Source organism: Lissotriton vulgaris, chromosome 2_1 (genome assembly GCF_964263255.1).
Source record: "Lissotriton vulgaris chromosome 2_1, aLisVul1.2, whole genome shotgun sequence".
NCBI classification, from domain to species: Eukaryota; Metazoa; Chordata; class Amphibia; order Caudata; family Salamandridae; genus Lissotriton; species Lissotriton vulgaris.
The window spans coordinates 1,708,106,233-1,708,126,598 of NC_141687.1; the positions used below are offsets into that span (position 1 = coordinate 1,708,106,233).

At 43.7% G+C, this 20,366-nt stretch overlaps 1 protein-coding gene across 5 annotated transcripts in view; it reads right to left on the minus strand.

Moving 5' to 3' along the window:
- Positions 1 to 20,366, minus strand: part of ANO9 (anoctamin 9) — a 586,191-nt gene that overhangs the window by 484,415 nt on the left and 81,410 nt on the right. The window lies entirely within an intron of this gene.

Below are 20,366 nucleotides of genomic sequence, written 5' to 3' on the forward strand. Positions count from 1 at the left end.
GGAGCAGTGAGAAAGGGACTCATGTCTGAGTATACCCTGCCACACCTATAGTGGCCAAAAACGATTCAGAAAAGGGGGTGGTGATGAACAGAGTGTCTGAATTAAGCAGACCACTCTTACCCAGTCCAAAGATCAGGGCTTGATCCATCACCGTTATTTATCTCACTGCCCCATCCCAGCTCAGAACCTGGCTATATGCAAATCAGTCTGTCCCTGGCCCAGTGCATCATGGGAACAGGGCAGACTAAACTACCAAGCCAATTCTTCACCAGAAAGGAGACAAGCTACCGGGGACCGGTTTCTGGCATTTCAGCCGTCTTCGGCCCGGCTTGCTTGAATCCTGATGGAGCCGTGAGAAAGGGACTCATGTCTGAGTATACCCTGCCACACCTATAGTGGCCAAAAACGATTCAGAAAAGGGGGTGGTGATGAACAGAGTGTCTGAATTAAGCAGACCACTCTTACCCAGTCCAAAGATCAGGGCTTGATCCATCACCGTTATTTATCTCACTGCCCCATCCCAGCTCAGAACCTGGCTATATGCAAATCAGTCTGTCCCTGGCCCAGTGCATCATGGGAACAGGGCAGACTAAACTACCAAGCCAATTCTTCACCAGAAAGGAGACAAGCTACATTTTTGTCCACCCTAAGCGTGGAAGGGTATTCTCAGATGTGAGACCCTTGCTCATTGCACCATCAGGATTCAAGCAAACCGGGCCGAAGACGGCTGTAATGCCAGAAACCGGTCCCCGGGAGCTTGTTTCCTTCCCAGTGTAAGAATTGGCTTTTGTAGTTTGGTTTGCCCTGTTCCCATCATGCACTGGGACAGGAACAGACTAATTTGCATACAGCCAGGTTCTGAAACTGGGATGGTGCAGTGAGCTAAAAAACGGTGCTGGATCTAGCCCTGATCTCTTGACTGGGTGAGAGCTTTCTGCTTAATTCAGAGACTCTGTCCCTCACCACCCCTTGTTGTAATTATTTTTGTCCACCCTAAGCGTGGAAGGGTATTCTCAGATGTGAGACCCTTGCTCATTGCACCATCAGGATTCAAGCAAACCGGGCCGAAGACGGCTGTAATGCCAGAAACCGGTCCCCGGGAGCTTGTTTCCTTCCCAGTGTAAGAATTGGCTTTTGTAGTTTGGTTTGCCCTGTTCCCATCATGCACTGGGACAGGAACAGACTAATTTGCATACAGCCAGGTTCTGAAACTGGGATGGTGCAGTGAGCTAAAAAACGGTGTTGGATCTAGCCCTGATCTCTTGACTGGGTGAGAGCTTTCTGCTTAATTCAGAGACTCTGTCCCTCACCACCCCTTGTTGTAAATATTTTTGTCCACCCTAAGCGTGGAAGGGTATTCTCAGATGTGAGACCCTTGCTCATTGCACCATCAGGATTCAAGCAAACCGGGCCGAAGACGGCTGTAATGCCAGAAACCGGTCCCCGGGAGCTTGTTTCCTTCCCAGTGTAAGAATTGGCTTTTGTAGTTTGGTTTGCCCTGTTCCCATCATGCACTGGGACAGGAACAGACTAATTTGCATACAGCCAGGTTCTGAAACTGGGATGGTGCAGTGAGCTAAAAAACGGTGTTGGATCTAGCCCTGATCTCTTGACTGGGTGAGAGCTTTCTGCTTAATTCAGAGACTCTGTCCCTCACCACCCCTTGTTGTAAATATTACATAAAATCTGGCACCATAAGAAGACCTCACCCCCAGGCAGCCCTGCAGCTGTACTCTCTCATTTTAGGCAATAACTTGGTGTAGAGCCAGGCTTGCTGAGATCAGTGAAGGCACTTGTATCACATGTTCACATAATGCTTGGACCACAAGGGTGGACCACCTCCCCAGAATACTCTATGACTATGCATTGGTACTGCTCAACCTGACCCTGCAGGACACTAGGAATATAGTGTTCTTATAGTAGCCCCGCCGAATGTGCTCCATGTTCGGGTGCTGCGGGAGACACTAAAGACAAAATTCATACATTTTTTCTCTTTTGTTTAAAAGACAACATTTTGAGGTCGGCATGTACACTGTGGGAGGCATTCAAAGTGGTCATTAGAGAGGCATGCCTGATCAAGGAGCCAGGGGTATTTAAAGCGCTGCAGAGAGGGTATTAGAGAGGGATATACGTACACTTGAATTAAACTACTATGCCTCCAGTAAGACGTGGCTGCTAGCTGATACCAAAACTGAACTGGTATAGTGTGCCACCAGAAAAACCCATTATCTATGCAAGTAAACAGTTACTAGGAAATACTTAGAGGGAGGGAGGGCTGGGAAGACGCTTGCGGGATTAGGCACATAGGCAATCGCTAGATGTCCCCTTTAAGGTTGAAGGAATTGAGACGGTTATCCAAAGCAAGCCTGGGTAGAGTTCCAGGATTGTACAGCTTGACCACGCAGTTCTTAAAAGAATATGCGCATACATTGGTACCATTTTTGTTTGTAGTATAATAGGAGGCCGGAACAACTGGCTGTCTGCCACCCTCACCGTGGGAGGCCTTAATTAACACACCATTGCAATCTGACAAACCACCTGAAAGTTGTGATTCATATAGACCTCTGTTAATGATCAACATAGATAAGAATCTTGCCAAGTTGAACGCCAACTACTTTTCGCTGCTACCCATTATCATCTGACCTGATCAGTCTGGATTCATTCCAAGGCACTCTACTGTGCACAACTTGTATTTTTGTTTACTTTTCTGATGCGCACTGATGCCTGAGAGTGTACTGCCATCATGTATTGAGAGAGAGCAAATGCAGAAAAAGAGAACTGACACGGTACCAATGCTAGAGTTGTTGTTTAAAAAGGTGAGCTTTAAAAAATGTATGAAATTTTAAGGAAAGGTGCTCAGTGTGGGTGGCAGAGGGCAAGCCTTTACAGTCAAAGGAAAAGGACAGCCTCCTGAGCGTGTTCTACAGAACCTGAAGACAGATACCAAAGCATTCTGAATTATTTGTAACATGATTTGTAGCAAACAAATGGGTGTTTAAAAATTGTCTAATATTACAAGCATAGTGCCTTAAAAATGCATCTCTTTTGAATAGGAAGCCATTGAAGACTATTGAGATGTATGGAAATTCCGGTCTGTTTAGAAGCCTGTTTTCAAGCCTGGCAGCCTCATTTTGTGTAAGTTAAAGTTTATGTAACAGAAAAGACAGGGGCCAACAATTAGTGCCTTTGCAATATTCAAGCCTGCTTACGATGCCTAGAGGAAGAGGGAGGAGGAGTAGTAGGCAAGACTTACCTTAGGACTCCCTCATAAAAAAAACAGGGGGAGTAAGTTCATTGATGTAGGCATGAAAAGAACATTGAATATTATTATCAAAGTTGCTACCTAGATTAGTATGTTAGAAAGTGAAAAGGGACAAGAGCCCAGAGACTCAAGCCACCACAATAGAGACCAAACCAAAGGATTGCCAAACACCAGTACTTCGAGCTTTTCTAAGTTCTGTCTTAGGGGGTTTATGTTCATCCAGTTGGCGAATGCAACATGGCAGCCTTTAATGTGCTCCTGGATAGAAATAAAGTCTCCACCTACCCCCAAAATAACAGGAGAGAAGCAAGGGGTGAGATAGTGAAGAGGAAAAGAGCTGAAGAAGAGAACTGAGAGAAGCGAGAGTAGGAAAGAAATGAACAGAGAAGGGTGAGAGATAGTGGGGTATTACAAGGTGCCATTGGGAAAGGAAAGGAAAAAGAGACGAGGAGATGACAAGGAGAGAAGGAGGAGACCAGAGAACTGGAGTATAGATGGATGATGGAAGGGTGGGGGGGAGGATAAAGTATTGAGGGACCGAGAGTGAAAGAAGGAGGGGTAAGAATGGAATGGCTGAGTGAAAGGAGAAGGGGAAAGGATGGGCGACGGATGGTGAATGAAAGAGTGTCAAGGCCGGGGTGGGGGGCAAGACTAAATAAAGTAGGGAGAAGAAGATAGGGAGAAAGTGAAGTGAAAAGGAGGCACATAGAATGGCAAAGAATTAATGGGAGGAGAGGCGAAATGGCAAATGAAAGAAGAATCGGGGACTGTGTGGAGGTGTGAGAATTAAGTGGAAGAGGAAGGGGCGAGTCAAAAGAGGAAAGTGTTGTGAGACAGATAAGCATAGATTATGCACCACCAAAAAGATCCTCATAAGTTTGTGAGAAAGAACTGCGTTGGCATAGATGGCAGCTGTGTAGGGTTGTGACAAACAAGAGGCCTAAACACTACCGTGCATTTGGAGTGGGAGCAACACCCAGGAATTAATTCCGTGCAGCCATGTGCACGTAAGGAGGCACCCGCCCGCAGAGTTCAGCTGTTAGATGTGGCATTTGGTGTAGATAAATATATACGGCTGGAACCGCTGCTAACCAAGGAGGTGAGACATGCCCATTACACAAAGTCAACATTACAAAATGGAGAGTACAATGACTCAATGTGCACTCTTGGGATCATGTTCTCCCAAAGTGGCAATTGCGCCAGGACGAAGGTAACCGAAAATATTCATTTCAACTCTGAAATTATTTTGTTGGATGTTCACCATTGAATCAACATGCAGAGCAATGGCATTGTGGGACGGTAGGAGTACGAGGACGAGTGCAACAGGTACAAGGCAGGCTCTCGTACTCCGGTAGGAGTACGGAGTACGAGGACGGTGCAACAGGTACAAGGCAGGCTCTGACCAGGAAAGCTGGTCAACCCCTTACCGCTTCACTCCTGGAAGGATTGGCTGCAAAATCTAAGCGCATATATGAGAAGGGAATCCCCTCTCACACTTAGAGAAACACCTTAGTGAGTGTAACACATAGCCTGGATTACACTCCTTTTTAACCTGCACTACACTCTATTTTAAAAAGGTCCTGAGAAAAGCCAGATTTAATTTAAGGCACTGGCTGAAACATGTCGACCAACTGATGGATGTAGGAGGTAGTAACTCGCCTCCCTTAAACATCCCCAAGCCTTATTTTAAACGCTGACGGGGGCCCAGTTATTAAAATGTAATTTACCCTCGGGTACTGGGACCCTCGCCAAGCCGTTTTAACTCACACTTCACTTTACACCTCACACTGCACTCTCAGTAAAATACCAGCTCCGCTGTAATCAGACGTCGCAGCACACCTGCGACACATTAGGTGTCACTGGGTTGGCCCGATGATGAAGCATGTCACCAACCAGGTTGGTGGGTGAGGGCTTCATGAACTCACCAACGAGGTGCCCATGACAAATCTAATCAGAGTCCTAACCATATTGGTCATATTTAAGCTAGTCTCTTTTGATAACACATATAAACTACGGGGACTCGGACTAGCTTTCTAGTCCTCTCTCTCTCTCTTGATACGCGCGCACCAATATATAAAACATAACAGTGATTGTAGTTGTCTGTACTAACAAGGATTTAATAATTCCCAAAGGAATCCTTCTTTGCAATCTTAGAACAACAGATTAAGAAAAAAATCATTAAGGATCTAAACCCATGACTTACAGTTTGCATGTAGCTCCTTGATGCTGATAAATAGATCACTGTGCTATATTAGAAGGCTAGCAACTTATGACCTAGAAGTACCAAAATAATCTCACTGTCAGAAGCAGTAGCCCACTTGTCTCGCTAAAGAAAATACCAATGTGTGATCTGCACATAACATGATGTGCAGGCACATTAACTCTCTATTCTACTTTATGAGTCAAAACTGTGACTGGACAAAACAGAACAATCATAACTATGCTATCCACTAGATAGATCTTACCACGATTACAATCCATTTCGAATTTCCTGGGCACACAATACTCTCTGCAGCAGGTGTCTTAACCCTGTCAGATATTTTAAATGCAGCCTCTTTGTGACAAGTTATGTCAGCTACAATAAAATTACTGTCACGTGTCCTTGTTGCCAATTTGTTTGCCGCAGATTTTTTTTAAATGAGTGTATAAGTCGACCCCTCATAACTCCATCCCCTTTCATCTGCCACATCTGACGTAGGCCTAGCGGAAGATTGGATTGAGTCCGCCTATCACTCTCTGACTGTGGAAAGTTGCATTAAACAGTCTCAATCAATACTGCCTAGTCCTTGGTTTACCCCAACTTTAAAAACATTGAAGCTGGCATGTATACGCACGGAAAGGCTATGGAGGACTAAATATTGTCCATCAGATAAAGCAGGCAATAAAGCAGAGTTAGGCAACTATTACAAATAAATTAAAATAGCACAAAAGACTTACATTGAAGCCAGAATCGTGAAGGCAGGCAATCATTCAAGAGAGATTTTTTAAATAGTGAGGCTATTCTACACGCCAGAGGTAGGCTCCAATATAGAGCCTCCCACTAAGGAATGGTGTGAGACACTGGCCTCCTTTTTTCAAGAAAAAATTGTGTCTATCCAGGCCAGCCTCCCTCCACCTGTGATGGATTCGGGCATATTAGGGCCAACCTTAGAAGGTGCCAGTGCTTATGAATTTCTTTAAGACATTGGACCCGCCTCTTGGAAAGTATGTCCCCTGGACTCTTTTAACCCCATTTCCTTGGAAAATTCTTTAAGGGTGCTAAAAGGCCTTGAATCAAGCTCTCCCTTGGATCCGGCCCCCACCTCCATTCTGGCACTGGGAGCAAAGGCAATCAACCCTCACATGAATCAGCTATTAAATGACTCACTCCTTGAGACTACGGTCCCCATGCAATGGAAGTTGCCCAAAGTTATCCCTTTGCTAAAAAAGGCCCGCCCAGGCCAATCTCTCTGATCCGGTTAATTACAGCCCGATCTCCCTGCTTTCAGACTTTTCAAAGATACTGGAAAAACACGTGAACCAGCAGCTATCATCCTTTCTGAAAAAGAATGGCCTGCTCCACCCTAGCCAGTCAGGCTTTCGCCCGAATCATGGTACTGAAACAGCTCTGTTAGAAGTGATGGACTATCAGGCTGAGTCAAGAGGCAGGTGAAAAGGCTTGCTGATATTGTTAGATCTGTCCACCGCCTTCGATACGGTGTCACATCAGATGCTCCTGACCCAGCTTCTCGCGATTGGAATCAGGGGTTTGGCTTGGAAATGGTTGGCTTCTTTTCTAGAGGGGAGGGTACAGGAGATCTGGTGTAACCCTTTCTCAGCTTCCTCAAGTTCATTGGAGGTGGGGGTCCCACAGGGTTCAGCTTTGAACCCGACCCTGTTTAACATCTACCTCACTCCTTTAGCTGAAATGGCTGAATCAAGTGTTTCCAAAATTGTGTCCTTTGCAGAAGACACACAGTTCTTGTTTACATGGAAGGCTAATGATCCTTGCCCGGGTGTCCTAATCAGTTCCTGTCTTGCAGCTGTTTTCGGTTGGTTGGCTTCCAACAAGTTGAAATGTAACGCTGCTAAAACAGAACTACTCTTCTTTGGTAAAGCGGCATGGACCCCTTTGCTTGTCTTATGGCCAGAGGACGCTCCGGCCCCCTCAGCGAACTGCTTGGTGGTGAAAAATCTGGTGTTTAAACTAGAAAACCAGCTTCAATTTCGCGCTCAGGTGAACGCAGTATTTGGCGCCTGTTTGGCTTTGTTGCCTCTTCTACCGAAATTCCTGTTTTTTCTATCTAAAGAGGCCAGACAACAGGTGATCCAGGCTCTGATTATATCAAGGCTGGATTATGGGAACAGACTCTATCTGGGTATGCCTGGCTTTTTGCTGGGCAGGCTTCAACTTGTCCAGAATGCAGCAGCCCGGACCATTTTTTAGCTCCCCCTAAATTTGTGTGTCACACCTTCTGAGGAGCCTGCATTGGTTCACTGTAAGGAAAAGAATAATTTGTAAAACTCTGCTCATCACAGAGAAAGCACTCTACGGGGAAGGACCAAGCTACCTTAAACGTAGGATATCTTTCTGCTCTCCTCGTAGACAGCTACGCTCCACTGACCTGTTGTTGGCCAATGTCCCCCGTTTAAAAAATCTAGGTTAGGAAGTAAGTCTCTCTCCTTCCTGGGACCTTGCCATTGGAATAAAATGCCACTTCATTTGAGACGCATTGAATCCATCCCCTGTTTCAGAAAAAGCTGAAAACATGGCTGTTTTCCTGCCCCTAAGCTCCTTCTCCCATGTTGCTACCATTCAGCCAGCGCCTAGACACTCTTTAGAGTAACAGTGCACTTTACAAATATTTCCACAAAGACACATAGACCTCTTGACCCCTAATGAGTTCAGTATGTTAGCTGCACACACTCCTCTAGTGTGTTGATTTAATAGGCTATAATGTTGCTCCATGCAGAGTCTAGGCTACATATGGATGAACAAGAACACTGACTTGCCTCTTGATTTGTTGTCAGAGCAAGAGGCCTGAATATATCTAGGTTCATTAAAAAAACTATCAGTTTTAATATACATCTTTCAGTGTAGGCATTTAATCTGATGTACTTGAAAAGTTAACAAAATACACATTCCTAAATTTTGAAAAGTCTTAATCACATTTCTATACCATATTTGGGTGCATGATTTACATTTACCTCTAACATTTTCAAAGCTTTGCTCTCACAGTGAAGTGAGACAATAAACTTGTATTTGATCTACTTCTTAACTTTTTGGCTTTTGCACTTCTTATTGTTATTTAAAAGCACAGACACCTTTCTTTTCTCTCAGAATGCCACCAATTCGCCCCCTGTCACCCTCAATCTAATGGCACAGCTTGCGCCCATCACAGCGCAGGACATTTCCGCTCCCCTTCCCACATGGGTTCCGTAATCTTTGTTGATGTGCCATCCAACGACAGACTGAATGCCTTTCCCACGCAGCCTTTCTAAAAGATGTGCATTTAGACAGGAAATGCTCTTGAATAGTTTTTGGTGCGGCCTGCATGCTCCATAATAGACTCTGGGTGCTTCAAGGAAGCAAAGTGCGCACATGTGTGCACTCTGGAGGGAAAATAGGTTCATACAGGTTTCGTAAATGTTATCTTCAAAAGCCCCCGAGTAGGCGGACAGCCAACTTGGCTCAGTAGCGTTCTAGGTTATAGAAATGAAAAGATACGAGCAAAGCATGAACGCTTCTGCATTTTAGGCTGTTTTTAGCCATTTGGATAACAGGGCTGAAAAGACAAATGGCTCTAAGTTTAGCATTCTAAGAATACCACTAACATGAACCCGTTTTAGGAAAAGCCTAAAACCTGCTGAAAGCTAGCAGAGATCTATACACCCCCGAAATTCCAAACAAGATACAGGCACGCATATGGCCATGCTGGTGAGGATAGAAGACCATGGCCTGAAGAGCAGCATCCATGAAACGGGCGCCATGCTGATCAAATAATAGCTGCGCGGCCTCCCAAATCATACAAATAAAGTTTGTGCAATTCAAACATATCACACTTGCTACCTGCTCTTTAAGAGATTAACAGGAGATGTAGTGACTGGCAGGAGGTGGTGGGGGTACAGCACCGCGAGCCAAGCCAAAATAAAAAAAAGTAGTGTGCCAAACATACCTAAATGGTCAAAAGTGAACTGATCCATGTAACAGGGTCAGTCTCCAGGGCTGAAACAAAGAGCCAAAAGGCAAAACAAAGACAACAAAGGGACCATAGAAAAGCAAGATTTTACGAGGGGCACTACAAGGAACCAATTAAAAGTGAGGGGTGCGCCCAAAGCCCATACAGTGAATACAGCTTGTCTTGAATCAGTGCATGCGGGCTGCCTGGGCTCGACTTAATAAACGAAGCCAGAACATTGCCTCTAAGGCCAGCAAATAAAATACTGTCCGGCAAACTTTTATTGCGACCACTCTGACTGATATTTTCCAGAAGATGTGTGTCACAGGAATTTTTCCTACTTTCTGGAAGAAAGCCTTGGTTCTACCCCTTATTAAAAAAACAACTCTTGATCCCCAGGTTACAAGCAATGTTCTCCCAATTTCTCGTCCCCCCTACCAGCAAACCTTATTGAGAAAGTGGTGAATATGCAATTAGTTGTACACATTCAGAATAATAACTGTCTGGACACCACTCAATTTGACTTCTGTACTGAACACAGCACGGAAACAGCTCTTATTAAAGCCACCAAAGAAATTTTGATGACTTTGAACCAAAGAGGCAGACCTGACCTTGTCCTGCTTGCACTATCAGCTGCCTTTGATACAGTCAATCATGGGTTGCTGAGGGAACGTTTTAGCAGCATAGGGATATCGGGAGTAGCCTGGGAACTGCTGAACTCCTTTCTCAGTAAGCGGGAACAAGTGGTTAATCTAGGGCTGTGGTTCCCAAACTGTGCGCCGCGGCACCCCGGTGCGCCGTTAGGAGTAGCCAGGGGCGCCGCGCACAAACTAGGAAAGATAGCGGTGGCCGTGTGCTGAGCAAGCTAATCATGTGAGAATGTGGGCCAATAAAATAATATGCGTCTTTTGACGCCTACCTGAATGCAGCAAGTGGAGCTCATTCCAGCCGCAGCCCAACTCACGGGGAAGTTACAAATGCCACCTGCATATTTTGGGGTTTGGCCCAGGAGCGCAATGCCGCCATAGTGCCTACGTGCTTTCAAAGACGTAGCCTCCGCATACGCAGCATGACTGTCAGCGTTATTGCTGCCAGCCGTGTTCTGCCGTGCCTCGGATGACCCTCTAGAAAAGTTAAAAGTAGGTAAGAGGGCTGAATCACTGGTCGCTCATTAACAGTTTTAATTTGACAAGTCAAATTTGAAAGGGACAAGTTAAATAAATGTGCAGTGTGGCCCACAGTCTCGTCGGAAAACAGCAGTGCATCTTAATGAATACTAAGGCTCCTCTCAGAACAATTTAAGCAAACAGGTGCAAATGAATGAAATTTATGGCGCAGTAAAGTGTCCTGGGGAACAAGAGTTATGTAGGGGGAAAACACAGACTCGTGCCATTTTCACTCGAATCAAGATAAAGATTTCAAATATTGCTCCAACTTCACACAGGCCGTGTATTTATATGCTGGCTGCTGTTTCTGCACTTACTTTGTGTGAACTTGAAGAAATGCCTTGCCAGATTGTATAAACCAGAATGTTTTATTTCTGTGAAGAGTAGTGCAGCAGAGGGATGGGAAATACAGGAAACTAAAAGTGACACCTGACTTTTATTCTGAGAAAACATGGAAGAAGGAATGCACGGGGGTAAAACAAAGTTTGAAAGAATCAAAGGGGAAGAGAAGGAAAGCAGGACATAAAGGCAGAGAGAGGGGAGAAAAAGAACGTTGAAGAGCAAAGGTAGCAACAAGAGGTGGAGAAACGAAAAGGATGAGGGAATAGAAGACGCTTTAGCAGGCTTTTTCATAATTTAAAGTTTCACAAAGTGTCATCAACTGACCAAAAACAGATACAGCAGAGGCTGTAACTATGCAAGCTTCCTTAAAGCACCGAACAGGCACACATATAGCTGCTCATTTTTTAGCTTTTAGTAGTGCATTCTTGGGCTTGTAGTTTACCTTTTTTACATTATTATTCTTCCCAATACATTTTAGGGAGACAACTGGAAGTACTCCCAAGGTCGGGATTACATTCCCCCACCGGTAAACAAATGTTGGGGAGCCATGGCCAACTGCCAATTAGGTCAAGGGAGCCACAGGTCTGAAAAGTTTGGGAAACACTGATCTAGGGGATATCTCATTGAACGCATACTCTCTTCCATGTGGGGTTTCACAAGAATCTCCACTTAGTCCGACACTTTTTAGTATACCGTATTTTCCGGCGTATAAGACGACTTTTTAACCCCTTCAAATGTTTTCAAAAGTCGGGGGTCGTCTTATACGCCGGACACTAAATTTTGATGAGTGGAAGCAATGCTCCACCGACGTGGAACCCTCCAATATGACCTGGGCTCTACTCGCGCGCTCACACTCCCACGTTTACCGGTTACATTAATCTAAAATTGCACATGATTTAGTGCACAGTTACTCACCGGTACAGTCCCGTAGTGCTGTAGTGCCGATGGGAGAGGGTCCACGGGGCATTTCAGTATTCTTACTGCGTCTTCATCCTAGAGACACAGCGGTGTAGGCGCTGATCTGGCGCCATAATCCTCACGTTTCACGTTCATCGGAAGTAGAGGAGCGTCACTAGCGCACGCCTTCTACTCAGTTCATGGACATGGAAAGGGGACTTCAGAAGGTTCCAGCCGGCGGAAGTGGGGGTCGTCTTATACGGCGAGTATAGGACGAAACCTACATTTCATCATGAAAAGTAGGGGGTCGTCTTATACGCCGGGTCGTCCTATACGTCGGAAAATACGGTATATGTTTCCCCTCTGGCACAGCTTATAAGATCATTTGATTGCTACCTCACATCATATGCAGACGATACATAAATGATTGTATCTCTTGGCCCAGGGGTTTCGGGCTGTGATCGTATATTCAATGACTGTATGTTGGCTCTTAGTCTGTGGATGACCAGAAACTGCCTTAAACTTAACTCAGCTAAAACTGAAGTTCTGATCTTTGGAGCCAAACCATCTTTCTGCTCTATATCCTGGTGGCCATCCAAGCTTGGCTATCCTCCTATTCCTGTTAGGACAGTAACACATCTGGGAGTGATCTTTAATGAAACACTGACTTTTACTGATCAGGCAAATGCACGGTTAGGCTTCTGAAGAAGATTTTGCCATTTATTCCCGCCCAATTGCAGAAACTAGCTATCACTGCTTTAGTGATAGCAAAGATTGATTATTGCAATGGGCTATATCTGAATGCCCATCAATCTATTATAAATAAGCTGCAGGTGCTGCAAAAAGGAGATGCTTTTTTTTAATTAAAATTCCCAAATATCAGTCTATTTTTAGATTTGTCATAGAACGGCACTGGCTACTGGTCAGACAGAGAATTGTTTTTAAAGTGCTTTACAACACATTTGAAGCACAGCATGGCCAAGGTTCCGCTTTTCTGAGGAAAAGTTTCAATTGGTACTGGCCGGGCAGGTCCCTTCGCTAAGCCTCTGCCAAGCTGGTGATATTGTCCAGGTTTAATCGCATGTCCTGGGACGGCAGGGGCTCTGTGCGGGGAGCAGCCTAGGCCTTCCATTATACATTAAAACCATGCCCAATCTTTTAGCTTTCCTAAAGGTCTTGAAAACGTGTCTTTTCTCTCCACAATAACCGTCACAGTGTGGGACATCATTCTATTGGTTCTCAGCAAGCGCCAAGACGCCTTATGTGAAGTCAAGCTCTCTATCAAAATAATAACATAACATAACATGAGACATCGCTTCAAAAGCAATAGATAAGTGAAGAGTATCAACGCTGATGAGCATCTGGCATCTAATTTAATTTGAATGTTGTTAGAGCAGCGATTAACAGGGTCTCTCTTTTCTGTAATGTGATAGTTGAGAATGAACAAAATGTGTGAGAATTTTCGTGATGAAAGGAAGACGAGGAGAAATGGGCTGGTAATTGAATATGATCCCCAGACACCAAGAAGGTTTTTTCAAAAGCAGCATCTATAAGGGGGTCTTACAAAAATCTGGTACCAAGCCCCTTGTTAGCGAATAATTGCATATGGATGTATCACCAGTGATACTGCTAAGGCAATGGACTTGAAATTCATGGCCGGACAGAGATCCAAAGGGGAACCTGATTGCAACTTGGCAAAAATGCAGACACGTCAAACTAATTCGAAATCTGACAAGGTGCAGGACAGAGTTTCCCTGATCTCCAGTGAAGAAAAATACAATATGCAAGCCGGAGCGAATGAGGCTATAAGGCGAGCACTCTTGTGAAAAAAATTCCGCCAAATCAGAGCAGAGTTTTTCAGTAGGCGGGGAGGTGGAGGTACTGGCCTCAAACGTGGCCAGAGAGTTGAAGGTTGCAAACAGTACTTTCATAGGATTTTTAGAAAGTAGAATAGGATTAGGGTAATATCTAGAGGGTGCATTCAGAATGAGTTCTTCATTGATCTTAAATTCGCTTTTGTAGCGAGATATAGATTTAGTTCTTTCCAGCTTTTGGCACCTTCTTCTAGCTAACACAAGGAACACTGTATGGCAGTGGGCAAAGGTCTGGTACAATGACAAGAGACATTCTTGCGGGGTAGTAGTGGAATTTAGGGCAATAGCCAATTATTAAAGTGCTCTGTCGCAACATTGATATCCTATCCTCGCCCATGTCTGTATGAGCAGTTTTTAAAAGATTGTTTAGTGTAGAAATATCAAATTTGGACTTGCTCCTGCAAGAAAAGTTGGTCCCAGTTTTAATATTTGTGGTTTGGGGGCCTGCCGGGATTAGTTACAATACAACTGCCTTATGGTAAGACCAAGTAAGTTCCTCTACATCGCTAATGCTCAGTAGATTCTGTTTTGTACACATGTAGTCTAAAATATGCCCTGCTGGATGGAAGGTCTTTTGGAATGCTGAACTAAGTTAAAGGTTGTGCAGATATTTAAAGATTCAATCTTGTCAGCGTTGGGATCCATATCAACGTGAATGTTAGAATCTCCTAAAATGATCATATTTATTTTTTCTAAATATGCTAACGAAATCAACTTTGGCAAAGAGCGTATAAACATTTTCACACGTCGAAGAGGTCTATAGATGATTAGCAAAGGTTTTGGTGCATTGTAGAATTAATATAGATAGTCACTGGCAAATGTTCTGCCTCTAGAAAGTGGTGTATTGCCTAAGGGTATATGGGAATATCTTTTTTTGAACTGTACCTTATTCACCCCAGGTTGGATATGGCAGTTTACTGATTTAATACTAAAGCCCTGTGGGATTACTAGCTCTTAATAAGGAACACAGTCTTCTTTTATCCACATTACTGTGATAAAAGCAAGATCATAAATATGATGGGAACAGTCTTCACATGATCATGCAAACAAACACAAGAGTGTGTACTGAGCAAAGATTGGAGCTCCAATGTTGCTCACAAGGTGGAACAAGCATTGGAAATGCAAAGAAATATATGGTAACGAGAAGCATTACAAGTAGATAGCATGGAAATGGATATGCATTTGTGTGGAAGCAAAGAACTGTAGAATACTATTGGAGTAGATGAAATAGTCACGTGACAGTTGCACTATCAAGTCAGACCTAAAATTGTATATAGGTTAATTACTGCCCTCCTCCCATCTTTGCTGCTGCCAGAGAAAAACACCATACATTATCTAACTACCTAAGAATCTTTAATAGCTTTACAATGTCATGTGAGTGCCCCTTAAAGTTCAAGCTCAAGCAGCTGAATAAGTAACGCAAATGATCACAGCTGTGTGGAGGGCAAGCACTTTTTGTGGAAACACACAACTTCTGCCCAATCAAAACATGTACTCCTGACTCCCAACATGTGGGTGGAGCCAAAGCCCCTCTCTCCTAGTGATTCTCACATAATTGCCTGGAAACAGCCGCACTGTCAAGCCAGACCATAAAAATACCTGCTAAAAAGGTGCTTCTCAGATAAGCGGACCGGAGAGCAACAGCCCTAGAGGAGGAACAAAGTGCAAATGGCAATTTATCAGAGTGAAGAAAAAGTACACTTCTAACAAGTCATCCCACACTCAAGAGTAAAACACTCATGCTTTAAAGTAGTTAAAATGCATAAGACTAACTCACAATAAGCATTAATATGATGCAGCCATCCCTAAATAGGCTGGGGACCATCTGAATATGATTGTTTACCGCCAGGATACTCAAAGTACGGCGCTCCTGACCTTTACATGTGGCTTCCAGGTGAAAAGAGAACCAGACTGCTGTTTACTTGACTGAGCACAAACATTCAGAAAGATGTTAAACAGGCGTTTATTGAAAGGAAAGTAAGTACAGAAGGTAGGTTTCCTGCAACACTTATCTTTAGGAATACTATGCAAAAGTCTCTTCAAAATTCAAAAAAGTATATCCCTTTAACATGCAGAAATGTTTCACCTCAGTACATCAGATGATATCACTGCAATTAGAGCCCTTTAAAAAAAAGTGATAGCTTTCAAAGATCAACTTAGAAACATTTGTGCATCACCACGTCTTGACAACAATGAAATTAGTGAACCAATAGGCAGGTCATTTTTTTCACACTCATCCTTGGGTTGCCAGGGTTGTTTAATATACATGACACAAAAGTACAGTTTATTAAATCAAACCAAGAGAAGGTTATACACAACACAACACCAGGAACTCTAGATTTGAAGGTGCTCTCATATATAATAATTAAGAAAAATAAAGCAAAGTCAAATAAAACAACTGTGTAGGTTCACAAATTGTGCTCATGTTGTGAAGCTGGGGGTAATTCCAGGGTTTCTGGTTTCACATTGTGCAATTCAGCTACTAGATGGATTCCTCTTTCCTTCTCTCGTTTTACACCAAAAGGTAAGGTTTGTTTTTAATTTGCACGTGGCCTGCAGATAGAAGCTAAATAAAAGCTCAGCTCGCTTTGGTCTTGAAGATCCAAGTAAACCTCAGGCTGAGCTCTGGCATCTGCCTTGAGCAGCTCAATCATATTGTGGAAAATAAGCGGACAAAGTCTATGATTTGAGTATCATCAAAAATTTGATGAAGTACCAACATCACAGTGCAGGACTCCCTGTTTCAAGATTCACATCTTTCTCTCTATACCAGCGATACTCAGAGTACGGCCCGGGTGGCGCTTGTGGCCAACTTGACGTTTACAAGCGGCCCCCCTGGTGAACAGCAGCACAAGCTACTGTTTAGTTGCTGAGCCCTTATATTCAGAAAACAATGTTAGATAAACAGGCAACCATTTATGAACCTGCAAATAAATGCTTGCCCATTTATTTATCATTTTGTAGACCTCCTTACACAATCCCAGACCCACCCAGACCCCCAACTGCCACCCTGGTGGCATAAGTTTGGCCCTCGGAGACACCACAGACCATACTTTGTGGCCCTTTGGTAAATGTTTGAGAGTACCTATGCTCTATACCATATATTAATGTGTGGACTACGATACTGAATGTTCTCTCCCCCATTAGTAAAAAACAATGATTGTTGGGTTACAGTCTTACACTCTTATCACATACTTACTATCAGTGTTCAGTTTGATTAAGGTTTCTCCTATCTCTGTTAAAAAAGAGCAGAGAAATATGTTCGGGAAGTGATTACCCAAGAGCGCATAATTTGCCACAAGAGAATGTTGAGATTATAAAAACATGCCTTCTGGTTCCATAGTTTCCATCTGGCTCATTAAATAAACAACTGGGGTGTGAGTAGTTCTGATGGCTATTCTAAGGGACTACTCTCAGAAAAGAAATGCCATTGTCCTGTGGAACCTGGCTATACTTTAACTACATTGTTTACAACCAACATATTTTGACAAAGTGGTAAAGCCAAGATATGAAAGTCAAGACACCTATTGCCATGGTTAAATATTTCCCACTGACCCATGTATACCGGTGGAGGTTGGGTGTTTGTGTCTACCCACCTCAGTGAACCGCATACCTTCTTGACGGTCCTTGCCAAGAATTCTATTATAGGAAGCTCTACCTTAACTGAGCCTGTTTCTAAGCACTTCTAATGTTTATAGATAGGAGATTAAATGTATAAGGAGTTTGTGAGGCGTAATATTCTATTGCATTCCAGTTAAATAATAAAGTTACTTCCTTTGTACACTTGACTTACTAAATGTAGTGATAGGAAGCAGAGAAGGCTTACCCCAGGGTACGGTAGCAGGATAGCGGCTCAGATACAGCATAACACAGTACTGTCCAAACTCAGATCCTTCTAGAGGCTATGGCCCAGCCGCGGTTCCTGCATTAGGGCAGAGGAGCGTCACTCCTCCGCTGTGAAAGCAGTAAACATGAAAAATAAAATGGTAATAAAACACATTTATTTCTATTTTGTTTTCATTGCTGTTGATCGGCAGCAGGGAGGAGTGGTGTGCGGTTCAGTGTAAAGTAAGTTTGGCCGGCTGTCTTTCAATGGCCAAAGTGATATGAGTGTTTTAGACTTGTCCAAATGTTGTAACCTAGTTCTGGTTTCCCCCCGGAACCCTATGGCAAGTGGTGTCTACCAGCTCTCCTGCGCGAGAGCATCCATCGTCCCCTCACCGCGAACCCCCTGCCTTCCAGTTTGCATGCGGAAGCAACCTTTTCCAAAGGCACGGTGCTGCAGCCAGGTCAAAGAAGAACTGGCTTGATGTTAATAGGTCAAGAGCAAAGAACAGCTCCGTGATTCTGGCAAGTCGACTTTTGAGTGAGTCGAATGTGAAATGAGCCATCGACTTTTGAGTGAGTCGAATATGAAATAAGCCATGGACGCATAGCAGATTAATTCGACCAGTGAATACCATTTGAAACTCGGGCGTTTTTGTGAAACTGACGAAGAAAGACTCGAGATTACTGATAACTGGACTCTGCGCAAGTTCATGTAGTGAGCCGTGAAGTACAGTGAGGAAACTGAGCAGCCTCCGTGAATCCCGGCAAGTTTAATTGATGAGTTAAAGTGATAAGCGATCCTGGGACTTACAAAAGATTAATTGTGACTGGTGAATACTAATGAAACATTGGGCGTTTTTGTGAAGATGAGATATTAAAGGAAGAAAAAAATAAAACGCAAGACCCGATGTAGGTGATCACCGGAATCTGAGCAAGTCAATGAGGTGAGCCTGGGTAACCGGGTGGTGGTGAAGTGAGCGGTGCTGTCTAAGCTGTGTGTTAGCGTGTGAAGTGAGACCCTCCTCATATACAGCGCTCACCCAAGGCCATAACAGTAACGCTCTGTGGAAAAACAACGTCGAAGATTGTGCAGCGCATGATAAATAAGCCGAGTCTTAAGTGAAAGTATTGTGCATTTAGTGCGATGTAATAGTGTAACAGTCCGAGTGAAATAAGGGTGACTCTCCCCAGCGAGAGGCGAAGAAGCTTGTCTACATCCTACAGATGAATCAGCTTCGGCGAGTGTCAGCTGTCCTTCTGGCCCCTTTCTGTGTGATTTAATGGAATGATTAGCTTACCTTGAAGCAGCATATTCGGGAACCTGAGGGAGGATGCGGCTGGCAGGCGGCGCTCGGCGATCGTAGAGTTTTCCTCAGCACTTTGGCGCGAAGGGGAGAACGACGCACTTCACGCAGCAGCGCCACCTTGCTGTCGAAGGCCGCAACTGCATCTGCACTATATAATTGCAAAGAATGATGAAATCGAGTGGTACAGCAAATGAGTGATTAAGAATAGTACCCCCTGGGTGGAATGTACCAGTGTCACTTCAAGATAAAAGTGTTTAAAAAAAACAAAAAATATATTTCTTTTACACCATATGGGCAAATAGATGGAAACGTTAAGGAAAAGGTACACCAGTTAAGTGAAAAGGTCGGAACGCCCACTTCTAAGTAAAATTCGGAAGATTAACTAAATGAGCTATGTGAGAAGAATCCGAACTGAACTTCAAGGTGTAAGGAAGATTAACCGAACTAAGCGCATCATCCACAGCAATATAGGAAGAAACAACGGTTTTGTTAACACATAAAGAGAAATTACATAAGTTGAATTTGTGTGCAGCAGTAACATGGATAAAAACATAATGTGCATCTTACCCCCACCAGAAAAAGAAGTCAAGAAGGGAGCGAACAGAAATGCATTTGTGGAGGTGATGAATGACTTAAGTGAACATTACAAACAAAATCTGTTTGTCAACGCACAAAGAGACAAAATTCACAGGGAAAATGGTGATTGCAAAAATGAACTGAACATAAGTGAAACCAAAACTGAGAGTACCATGGACATAAGTGGAGTTGGAATTGACGTTATCGCTGATTCAGGTTCAAATTGTACAGTGATAAGCAAAGGTATATGGAAGAGTAAATTGGCTGTGACACTAGGGAATGAATTAGAAGAAGCTGACACGTTCCCGAAGACATACACAGGAGAAAACATTAACTTAATGGGTTGTAGAGAAACAAAGTTGAGCCATATGAAGAGAAGCACATGGAGTGTGGTTTATATTTCAGAAGAAGGACCCTCAGTACTGGGGTGGGATGTACAGAAGAATTGCAAAATAATGAAAGATTCCAACCGTTCTGAACCTTTGAAAAGGCCGGCACAAAACAACATCAGACTCATTACAAGCTCCAAGATGTTGTGTGAGAGCAAAGAATGGAAAAATGAAGCAGCCATTTACAGATTCGAAGAAAAACAAAATGCATTCATGAGTTATGATGATGAGGACAATATTAGCAAAGAATTCAAGAAAAAGATCAGTGAAGAAGTTCTGGTAGATAAAAGTGAACCGGCCTATAAAGAAACATGTATGGTATCTCAGTCCACAGTGCTTGTGGAGGACTGGTGCAATTCTACCTGCCACAAAGAGGGGGAAATGTGGCGCTCTACTGCACTGAATGTGTCAAAACCCATCACAAGAAAGAATGATGCTGATTACAGTGACCAGGAAGAAGATGATGGACAGTGTCTGGTGGAGTCTAGGTGTAACATGCAAGGAGAGTACTATGACTGGTTATACAATGAAGAGTCTGGTAATGAAAGTAAAGAGGCACACAAACAA